Source organism: Jaculus jaculus, chromosome 6 (genome assembly GCF_020740685.1).
Source record: "Jaculus jaculus isolate mJacJac1 chromosome 6, mJacJac1.mat.Y.cur, whole genome shotgun sequence".
Classification (NCBI taxonomy): Eukaryota; Metazoa; Chordata; class Mammalia; order Rodentia; family Dipodidae; genus Jaculus; species Jaculus jaculus.
In genome coordinates, this window is record NC_059107.1 from 160,267,035 (window position 1) to 160,277,043 (window position 10,009).

Below are 10,009 nucleotides of genomic sequence, written 5' to 3' on the forward strand. Positions count from 1 at the left end.
ATGGTGGAAAGAACTGGACAGTGCCAGATGAGGCCTGCCTTTTATGTTTAAAAAAATTTTTTTTTATTAGAGTTGGGGGGAATGAGTGAGAGAGAGAGAAAATGGGCACACCAGGGCATCCAGCCACTGCAAACGACCTCTAGACGCGTGTGCCCCCTTGTGTATCTGGCTGACGTGGGTTCTGGGAAATTGAGCCTGGGTCCTTTGGCTTTGCAGGCAAGTGCGTTAACCGCTAAGCCATCCCTCCAGCCCTGTCTTTTAATTTTTTTGTTCTTTATTTATTTATTCATTTGAGAGTGACAACACAGAGAGAAAGGCAGATATATATATATATAGAGAGAGAGAGAGAGAATGGGCACGCCAGGGCCTCCAGCCACTGCAAACGAACTCCAGATGCGTGCGCCCCCTTGTGCATCTGGCTAACGTGGGTCCTGGGGAGTCGAGCCTCGAACCGGGGTCCTTAGGCTTCATAGGCAAGCGCTTAACTGCTAAGCCATCTCTCCAGTCCATGTCTTTTAATTTTTAATTAATTTACTGATTATTTTGAAAGAGAGAAAGAGTGGGCATCCCAGAGTCTCCAGCCACTGCAAACGAACTCCAGATGCATATGCCACCCTGTGCATCTGTAACCTAGGTCCTTTGGCTTTGCAGGCAAGCGCTTTAACCGCTAAGCCATTTCTCCAGCCTCCTCCCCCCATACAGAGAGAATGGGTACCAGGGAGTCCAACTGCTGTAAACGAACTCCAGATGCATATGCCATCTTGTACAGCTGGCTTATGTGGGTCTTGGGGAAACGAACCTGGGTTCTTTGGCTTGGCGGGCTAGCACCTTCACCTCTCTCTCTCCCGCGGGGTGGGGGTGGGCGGTTAGCTTTCAATCTCTTGCCATGTGCTTATAGCGCCACCTCGTGGGACCTGCACCACCTAAGGTCATCTCCGCTGTCGCTGCCTGGAAAGTCCCTCCCGGGCTGTGGTTTGTCCCTTGGGCAAGGTGTGAATTAAACCTTGCCTAGGGGATGAAAGGTGCAGTAGTCACGTGACGGGGACTGGCACTTGAAACTACCAGGGTGGGCGTGGTCGCACCCCTACCCGGGGGACAGTCTGACCCCCCAAACCACACCCAATGCTCCAGGCCTGGGGCACCGAAGGGGATCTGGCCAAGGCCCAGCCAGAGAGGCCAAGAGTGCGGTTGCCCAAGACCAGTTTCTGGCCGAGTCTAGCAGGGTACAGACCCAGGAGGCAAACGTGTGCCAACACGAGGCCCCTGCCTCCTCCCCACCTCCCAGGTCCGCCCCAGCAGCTCAGGGACCCTGCGGGAGGGGAAGGAGCGCTCCCGGGCTGTGAGAAGGAGAGGACCGCGGGCCAGCGCTGCGCCCGTCCGCAAAGAACCTCCAGAGCAGGGAGGCCGGGCGGGCCTCACCTGCGTCCCCTCCAAGGACAGCAGCCCGGGGGCTGTTTGCGGCCAAGGGCCTGGGGGCCTATTCCCTTCTCTCCACACTCCCGTCTTACCTATTTGTGTTCCTCCGGAGACTGCGCCCCTCATGGTGGGCCTCGCCCGCTGACCACCACCAGGCATTCAGTGTGTGAAGGGAGCGGACAGCTACAAAAGGATGGGTTTAAGCCAGGCGTGGTGGCGCGCGCCTTTAATCCCAGCACTCGGAGGCAGAAGGAGGAGGATCGCGTGAGTTCAAGGCCAGCCTGAGACTACATAGTGAATTCCAGGCCAGCCTGGGGTAGGGTGGAACCCTACTTCAAAAAGAAAAAGAAAAAGAAAAAGAAAAAGAAAAAGAAAAAGAAAAAGAAACCAAAGCAGCTAAGAAGATGGGTAAAATTGGGTAAGATAATGCAGGACAGCATCTATTATGATCATTTATTTTTTAAAAATATTTTTACTATTTTATTTATTTGAGAGACAGAGAGAGGTACAGAGAGAGAATGGGCACTCTAGGGCCCCCAGTCACGATACATGCACCACCTTGTGCATCTGGCTTTACATGAGTTCTTGGGAAATCAAACTTGGGTCGTTAGGCTTTATAGGCAATCTCTCCAGCTCTTATCATTATTTATTTATTTATTTGACAAAGAAAGAGGGAGAGAGAGGGAGGGAATTGCCATGGGATTTTTTTTTATAATCATGGAAAATGTTAATAAATTTTTTTTTAAATAAAATAAAAAAGAAAGAGGAAGAGAGAGAGAATAAGTGCGCCAGGGCCTTCAGTCACTGCAAATGAACTCCAGATGCATGTGCCACCTTGTGCATCTGGCTAACATGGGTCCTGGGGAATCGAACCTGGGTCCTTTGGCTTTGTAGGCAAATGCCTTAAATCATTTATTATTAATGCAGAGGAGTCTCAGATGGGGTTGGGGAGATGGCTCAGTGGTTAAAGGTGCTGACTTGCAAAAACTGCAGGCCCTGGTTTAATTCCCCAGAACCCATGCAAAGCCAGGCACAAAAAGTGGCATGTGTCTGGCCCTTGTTTGCAGTGGTGAGAGACCTTGGTGCACCCATACACATCCAGACACATGCACAAATAAATAATTCTTTTATGTGTTATTTATTACTTATTTATTTATTCAAGGTAGGGTCTTACTCTAACCCAGGCTGACCTGGAATTCATTGTGTAGTCCCAGGGTGCCCTCAAACTCACGGCAATCCTCCTACCTCTGTCTCCCGAGTGCTGGGGTTAAAGGTGTGTGCCACCATGCCTAGCTCAAATAAATAATTCTTTTAAAAAATATTTTAGGCTTAGCAATTAAGGTGCTTGCCTGCAAAGCCAAAGGACCTCGGTTTGATTCCCTAGGACCCACGTAAGCCAGACACACAAGGTGGCACATGCATCTAGAGTTCGTTTGCAGTGGCTGGAAGCCCTGGCATGCCCATTCTGTTTCTCTCTCTCTCCCTTTTTCCCTCTCTCAAATAAATAAACTAGCTGCTGCAAACGAACTCCAGATGCACGTGCCATTGTGCAGAATGGAACTTGGGTCGTTAGGCTTTGCAGGCAAGTGCCTTAATCACTGAGCCATCTCTCCAGCCCCTCTAGCTTCTCACTGGACCAGGAGCTCACTGATGTGGCTGGACTAGCTGGTCAGCAGGTCTCAGGGACCCTCCTGTCTCTGCTTCCCAGCATTGGGATTACAGACACATGCTGCCACACCTGGCATTTTATGTGGGTCTTGAGGATCTGAGCTCAGGTTCTGTGCTTGCATGGCAAGCGCTTTACCAACTAAGCCATCTCCTGAGCCCCCAAAATACTTTCTTATTTAGGGGGAACTAGGAATTAAACCCAGAGCCTCAAACATGCTGTGCAAGTGCTCTGCTATGGAGCTACAGCCTCAGCAGTCCTTCATTGCTTGCTTTTTTTTTTGAGGTACAGCCTCACTCTAGCCAGGCTGGTTTAGAATTCACTCTGCAGTGTCAGGCTGGCCTCAAATTCACAGTGATCCTCCTACCTCTGTTTTCTGAATGCTAGGAATATACCACACCTGGCTTCATCACTAATAACTTAATTAATTTGCAAGCAGAGAGAGAATTTCAAGGGAATGGGTGCTTCAGGACCTCTTGCCACTGCAAACAAACTCCAGATTCATGAGCCACTTTGTGCATTTGGCTTTAGCTAGGAAATCGAGCCCATGCTGTCAGGCTTTGCAAGTAAGTGCCTTTGACCACTGAGTCATTTCTCCAACACGATTGCTGTTTATATTTACATTTCTTTCATTGTTAATGGGAACATAGCAACCTAACTTCCTCAGAACAAAAGAATATGCCTGCAGAACTTAAAGAAAAGGAATTATTTCCTATGAAAAGAAAAGTCAGGGCTGGAGAGATGGCTCAATGGTTAATGTGCTTGCCTGCAAAGCCTGAAGACCTGGGTTTGATTCCCAGTGCCCACATAAAGCCAGATGCACAATGTGACACATGTGTCTGGAGTTTATTTTCAGTTACTAAAGATTATGGTGTGCCTGTTCTCTCTCTCTTTATCAGCACCCCCTCTCTCTATATCAATCTGTCTCTAAAAATGAAATAAAAAATAAATCCTTCTTTTAAAAAAAATTAAAGGAGACAGGCATGGTGGCACACGCCTTTAATCCCAGCACTTGAGAGGCAGAGGTAGGGAGCTTGCCATGAGTACCAGGCCAGCCTGAGATTACATAGTGAATTACAGGTCAGCCTGGACTAGAGTGAGACCCTAGTTCAAAAGAAACAAAACCCTGGGGCTGGAGAGATGGCTTAGCAATTAAGCGCTTGCCTATGAAGCCTAAGGACGCCAGTTTGAGGCTCCATCCCCAGGGCCCACGTAAGCCAGATGCACAAGGGGGTGCACGCGCCTGGAGTTCATTTGCAATGGCTGGAGGTCCTGGCATACCTACCTATTCTCCCTCTCTCTCTCTCTACCTCTTTCTCTGTCTATCACTCTCAAATAAATAAATAAAAATAAACAAAAAATGTAAAAAAAAAATTTAAAAAACCCAAAACTAGAGCTGGGCGTGGTGGCGCATGTCTTTAATCCCAGCACTCAGGAGGCAGAGGTAGGAGGATCGCCGTGAGTTGGAGGCCACCCTGAGACTACATAGTGAATTCCAGGTCAGCCTGGGCCAGAGTGAGACCCTACCTCAAAAAAAAAAAAAAAAAAAATAAAATAAAATAAAATAAAATAAAATAAAACCTGAAAAAACAAAATAAATAAATAAAAGGAAAAGCCCATAATTTCTGTCCTCTGGACAATGCACACAGTCCAAGAAAGGAAGGCCCACAGATGAGAAGCTGGTTCATGAATCTCATGTTACATGGAACTTTGCAGCCACCTCTTTGTCTATCTGGCCTCAGTTTCTTTCCCTGTATCATGGGACGAATGCCACCTATTTTATAAGGTGCCTAAGAATGGAAAGGATGAAGCCTGAAACCGACTCTGTTGTGAGCTAGGTCTCCATTCAGGGACCACTATAGGGTGCAGGAGAGCAAACTTGAATCCAGATCCTGCCTTCTCAAAGTATAGAGAGCTGGGGGACCCTGGCCAGAAGAGCCCTTCCCAGCATGCCCTTCGAGAAGGGTGTGGGCAGCCCTGGTCCAAGGCCAGCGTTGAGCTGCGGGAGCTTCTGGGTCTGGTATTGTTTGAAGAGAGCCTGCTATCACTCCAGTAAGCCCAGCTGTCAGAAGGATGTTATTTCTGGGCCGGAGGAGATTCCGCAGGACCGGGGCTCTTTCCTGCCTGCACATTGTGGGCCTGCTGCCTCCTGTCAAACCTGACTTCTCTGATAACCTGAGGCCTTGAGCCTGCTCCTGGCAGGGGACACCAATGGCCACAACTGCAGGAGGCTCGTGGCCCATTGCCCAAGTTCTCCACGGTGCTGCGGAGGCTGCTGCAGTCATGCGACCCTGGATTCCTGGAATTGATGGAGTGGAGGCCTGTTCTCCATCCCCCTGACAGGACCTGCCACATCAGGTTATTTTGGTCAGTCTGCCTCTTGATTTTTGGCTTTATGTGTTTCTATCTTAAATTGCTATTAAATGGCTGTGGCGCTGAGTGGCCTGGCTTGGTTGGTGAGCTCCCTAATGTACTCTGTGCTGAGCTGAGACTGTTTTCGATGACAATATTTTTCTTGTCTCTGGTGAGGCTAGCCTTGTCTGCCCTCCCAGGGACTGACCTCGCCAAACCCTCCTGGCTGCTCTAAATCTGGATCTTGGTTTAAATCCTGGTGGCGCATGCCATTAATCCTAGTACTCGGAGGCAGAGGTAGGAGGATTGCCATGAGTTCAAGGCTACCCTGAGATAGAATAGTGAATTCCAGGTTAGCCTGGGTTAGAGTAAGACTCTACTTCCAAAAACAAAACCAATAACAACAACAAAAAACCGCATTCTTGAGATGGAGAGATGGCTCAGTAGTTAAGGTGCTTGCCTGCAAAGCCTAACAACCTGAGTTTGATTCCCCAGGACACATGTAAAGCCAGATGCACTAAGTGGCGCATGTATCTGGAGTTCACTTGCTTTGGCAGGAAGTCCAGGTGTGCCCATACTCACACCCTCTGTTCTGCCTCCCTCTCAAATAAATAAAATTTTAAAAATTAGAATGCTCATTCTTGGAATCTCAAGTCTGATCCACTGTGTTTTATAGTACTTGTAGTATTGGGTTCAAAATGACTTATTTGTGTGTAAGCTTGGGCATGCCTGGGTCTCTTACCACTGGAAACAAAAGACAAATACATGTTTGCCAGGCGTGGTGGCGCCCGCCTTTAATCCCAGTGCTCAAGAGGCAGAGGTATGAGGATCGCTGTGAGTTCAAGGCCACCCTGAGACTATATAGTGAGTTCCAGGTCAGCCTGGGCTAGAGTGAGACCCTACCTTGAAAAACCTATATATATGTGTTTTAGAGCACGCCTTTAATCCCAGCACTTGGGAGGCAGTGGTAGTAGTATTGCCGTGAGTTCAAGGCCAGCCTGAGACTACATAGTGAATTCCAGGTCAGCCTGTGCTAGAGTGAGACCCTACATCAATAATAATAATAATAATAAATAATTTAAAAAATATGTTTTACTTATGTGTAAGGATAGAGGGGGAGAGAGGGAGAGAATGGGCACATCAGGGCCTCTAGCCACTGCAAATAAACTCCAGACACATGTGAAATCATGTTCATCTGGCTAACATAGGTCCTGGGGAATCAAACTTTTGTCCTTTGGCATTGCAGGCAAGTGCTTTAACCACCAAGCCATCTCTCCATCCCACTTGTGCCACTGTGTATCTGCTGGAGACTGAATATGGGACATCAGGCTTTGCAAGCAAATGTGTTTAACTGCTGAGCCATTTCCTTAGCTCCCAGTGTTTTTTTTTTTTTTTTCCCCTGAGGTAGGGTCTCACTCCAGGCTGGCCTGAAATTCACTATGCAGCCTCGAATTTATGGCACTCCTCCTACCTCTGCCTCCTGAGTGCTGGGATTAAAGGTGTGCCCCATCACACCTTGCTCCCAACATCTTTTTAAATCAGATTTTTTTTTCTTGCGGGGAGGGGTTTCAAGGTAGAGTCTCACTCAAGCCCAGGTTGACTTGGAATTCACTATGTATTCTCAGGGTGGCCTCAAACTCACTGTGATCCACCTACCTCTGCCTCCTGAATGCTGGGATTAAAGGCGTGTGCCACCACGCAGGCTTCCTTTCCCTATCTTTATTCTATTTTCATTTTTATTTTTAAAGAACATCTTTCATATATAACCAAGTCAGCTTTTTTGCTTTCTTTTTTAAAATATTTATTCATTTATTTGACAGAGAGAAAGAGGCAGAGAGAGATTAAGAATGGGTGTGCCAGGGCCTTCAGCCACTGCAAACGAACTCTAGATGGGTGTGTACCTTGTGCATCTGGCTTACGTGGGTCCTGGAGAATCAAACTGTGATCCTTTGGCTTTGCAGGCAAGCGCCTCAACTGCTAAGCCTTCTCTCCAGCCCTTATTTTTATTTTTAATATTTTATTTATTAATCTACAAGGAGAGAGAGAGAAAGAGCAAAAATGTAGATGAGCATGCCAGGGCCTCTTGCCCCAGCAAACAAACTCCAGATGCATGCACCACCTTGTGCATCTGGATTTATGTGGGTACTGGGAAATCAAATCCAGATGTCAAGCTTTCAAGCAAGCACCTTTAACCACCAGGCAATCTCTCTAGTCCATCTCTCTATCATTTTAAAAAACCAGGCATGGCCAAGCATGCCCATAAACCCCAGTTCGGGGGGTATGGCGACGAGAGGATTGCCGCGGCTCGGTGAGCCAGTCTAACTGGAAAGCACTGGTCTCCAGGTTCTGTGAGAGATCATGTCTCAGAAGCACAGGACACGCTCCTCCGTACACACACTTGCACACACCATAAACAATGTGCAGATACCACACACACCAAAATCAAACAAAAAATTTAAAATGGCCACCTTTTCTCTGAAAAGATTAATTTATTCATGTGGTCACTGTCATTTTCCGTGAACACCTACTCTGTGCCAGTGATTGTTTCAGATCCCAGGGAGATAGAAGCAGTGGGTCTGCGTTTTTGCAGAGACCAAACAGCTAAGAAAAACAACTTGAGGGGGGAACTGCCTATATTAGCTCCCAGTTTGGGGGATTTTGGTCGGCAGTCCTCAGCACCACTTCCTGTGGGCCTGTGGCAAGCAGAACATTATGGCTGCAGGAGCCCGTGGACGAGAAGGTTTTCACCTCGTGGTGGACAGAAAGTGGAAAGAGAGAGGGAGGCAGGGCAAGATATGCCCTTCAAAACATGCCCTCTGTAGTAGCCCCTTCCTCAGCCAGATTCTGCCTTCTGCCCTGCCAAGCCAAAAGACCCAGGACCCACCTAAGCCAGCACAAGGTGGTGCATGCGTTGGAGTTTGCAGTGGCTGGAGGCCCTGGTGTGCCCATTCTCTCTTTCCCTGCCTCTTTCTCTCTGTCAAATAAATATGAATACAAAGTTGGCATCCATCAGCCGTTAGGTCAGAGCCTTCATGACCTATTGTCCCGCCCCTCACAAACACACCCAGAGGTGAGCTTTAATAGTCTCCCAGACGCCTCTCAATCCCATAAGCCTTGGAAATGTTCCTCATAGATGAGGAGGGGCATGCCATCAATGTTTCAGTTACCTTTCTGTAACTGTCCCTCAAGGTGAGATTGTCTTTCTCCTTCTCCAGCCATTGTGTTTCTTTGCTTGCCTTCCTTCCTTTGTTCCTTCCTTCCCTCCTTCCTGTCTTTCTTTCTTGTTTGTTTGTTTTTTCGAGGTAGGGTCTCACTCTAGCCCAGGCTGACCTGGAATGCACTATGTAGTCTCAGGATGGCCTCAAACTCATGGTGATCCTCCTACCTTTGTGTCCTGAGTGTTAGAATTAAAGGCATGCACCACCATACTAGGCTTTCTATCTTTTTGGGGTGGGGCAGCATAGACAAGCACTCCACTACTGAACTTTCCTTTTTGCCTTACTATTTATATCTTTTTTTGGGGGGGGGGGTGAGGTAGGGTCTCGCTCTAGCCCAGGTTGACCTGGAATTCACTGTGTAGTCTCACTGTGATTCTCCTACGTCTGCCTCCTGAGTGCTGGGATTAAAGGCATGTGCCACCACATCTGGCTCTTTATTTTTTTTTTAATTGAAACAGAATCTCATCCATAACTCAGGCTATCTTGGAACTCATTATGTAGCCCAAGATGGCCATGAACTTGCAGTGTGATCCTCCTGCCTCAGCCTCCCAGCGCTAGGATTACAGGGATGCCTTGTCAGGCTAATAACTACAATAACCCCAAGTAGAAACCATCTGGAAATGGTCAGATTCTGGACATATTTTAAAAACAGTGCCAAAAGATTTGCCAGAGAATCAGGTATGGGGTGTACAGTTGGTCTCTACATAGCGGTCCAATTTAACTATTTTTCAACTCTATGACAGTGTGGAAGCATGCCCATTCTATTTTCCTCTGTCAGTACAGTATTAAAAAAATTACATGAAGCTAAGTGTGATGGTGCATATATAATCCCTGCACTTGGGCAGCTGAGGCAGGATAGTCTCAGGTTTGAGACCAGCCTGATCTAGGCTGACATAAAAACAAGCATAGCTCTCACTTCAAAGGGAATAAGATAGTTTATTCTAGAACCAAATATGAGTTACTATGGCCTGGAAGCACTGGTTCAAGTTGCTCGAAATACCATGTTCCAACATGGTTTTGTGAAGTTGTTATAGTAACAGAACAAAGAAAATTATAAACAAAGGTATATTAAAAATACATTGACGGGGGGTTGGAGAGATGGTTCAGTGGTTAAAGGTAGTTGATTGCGAAGCTTGTGGGCTGGGTTCAATTCTCCACTACCCACATAAAGCCAGACTCAAAAAGTGGCACATGAGCCGGGCGTGGTGGCGCACGCCTTTAATCCCAGCACTCGGGAGGCAGAGGTAGGAGGATTGCCATGAGTTCAAGGCCACCCTGAGATGACAGAGTGAATTCCAGGTCAGCCTGGACCAGAGTGAGACCCTACCTCGAAAAACAAAAAAAAGAAAAAGAAAAA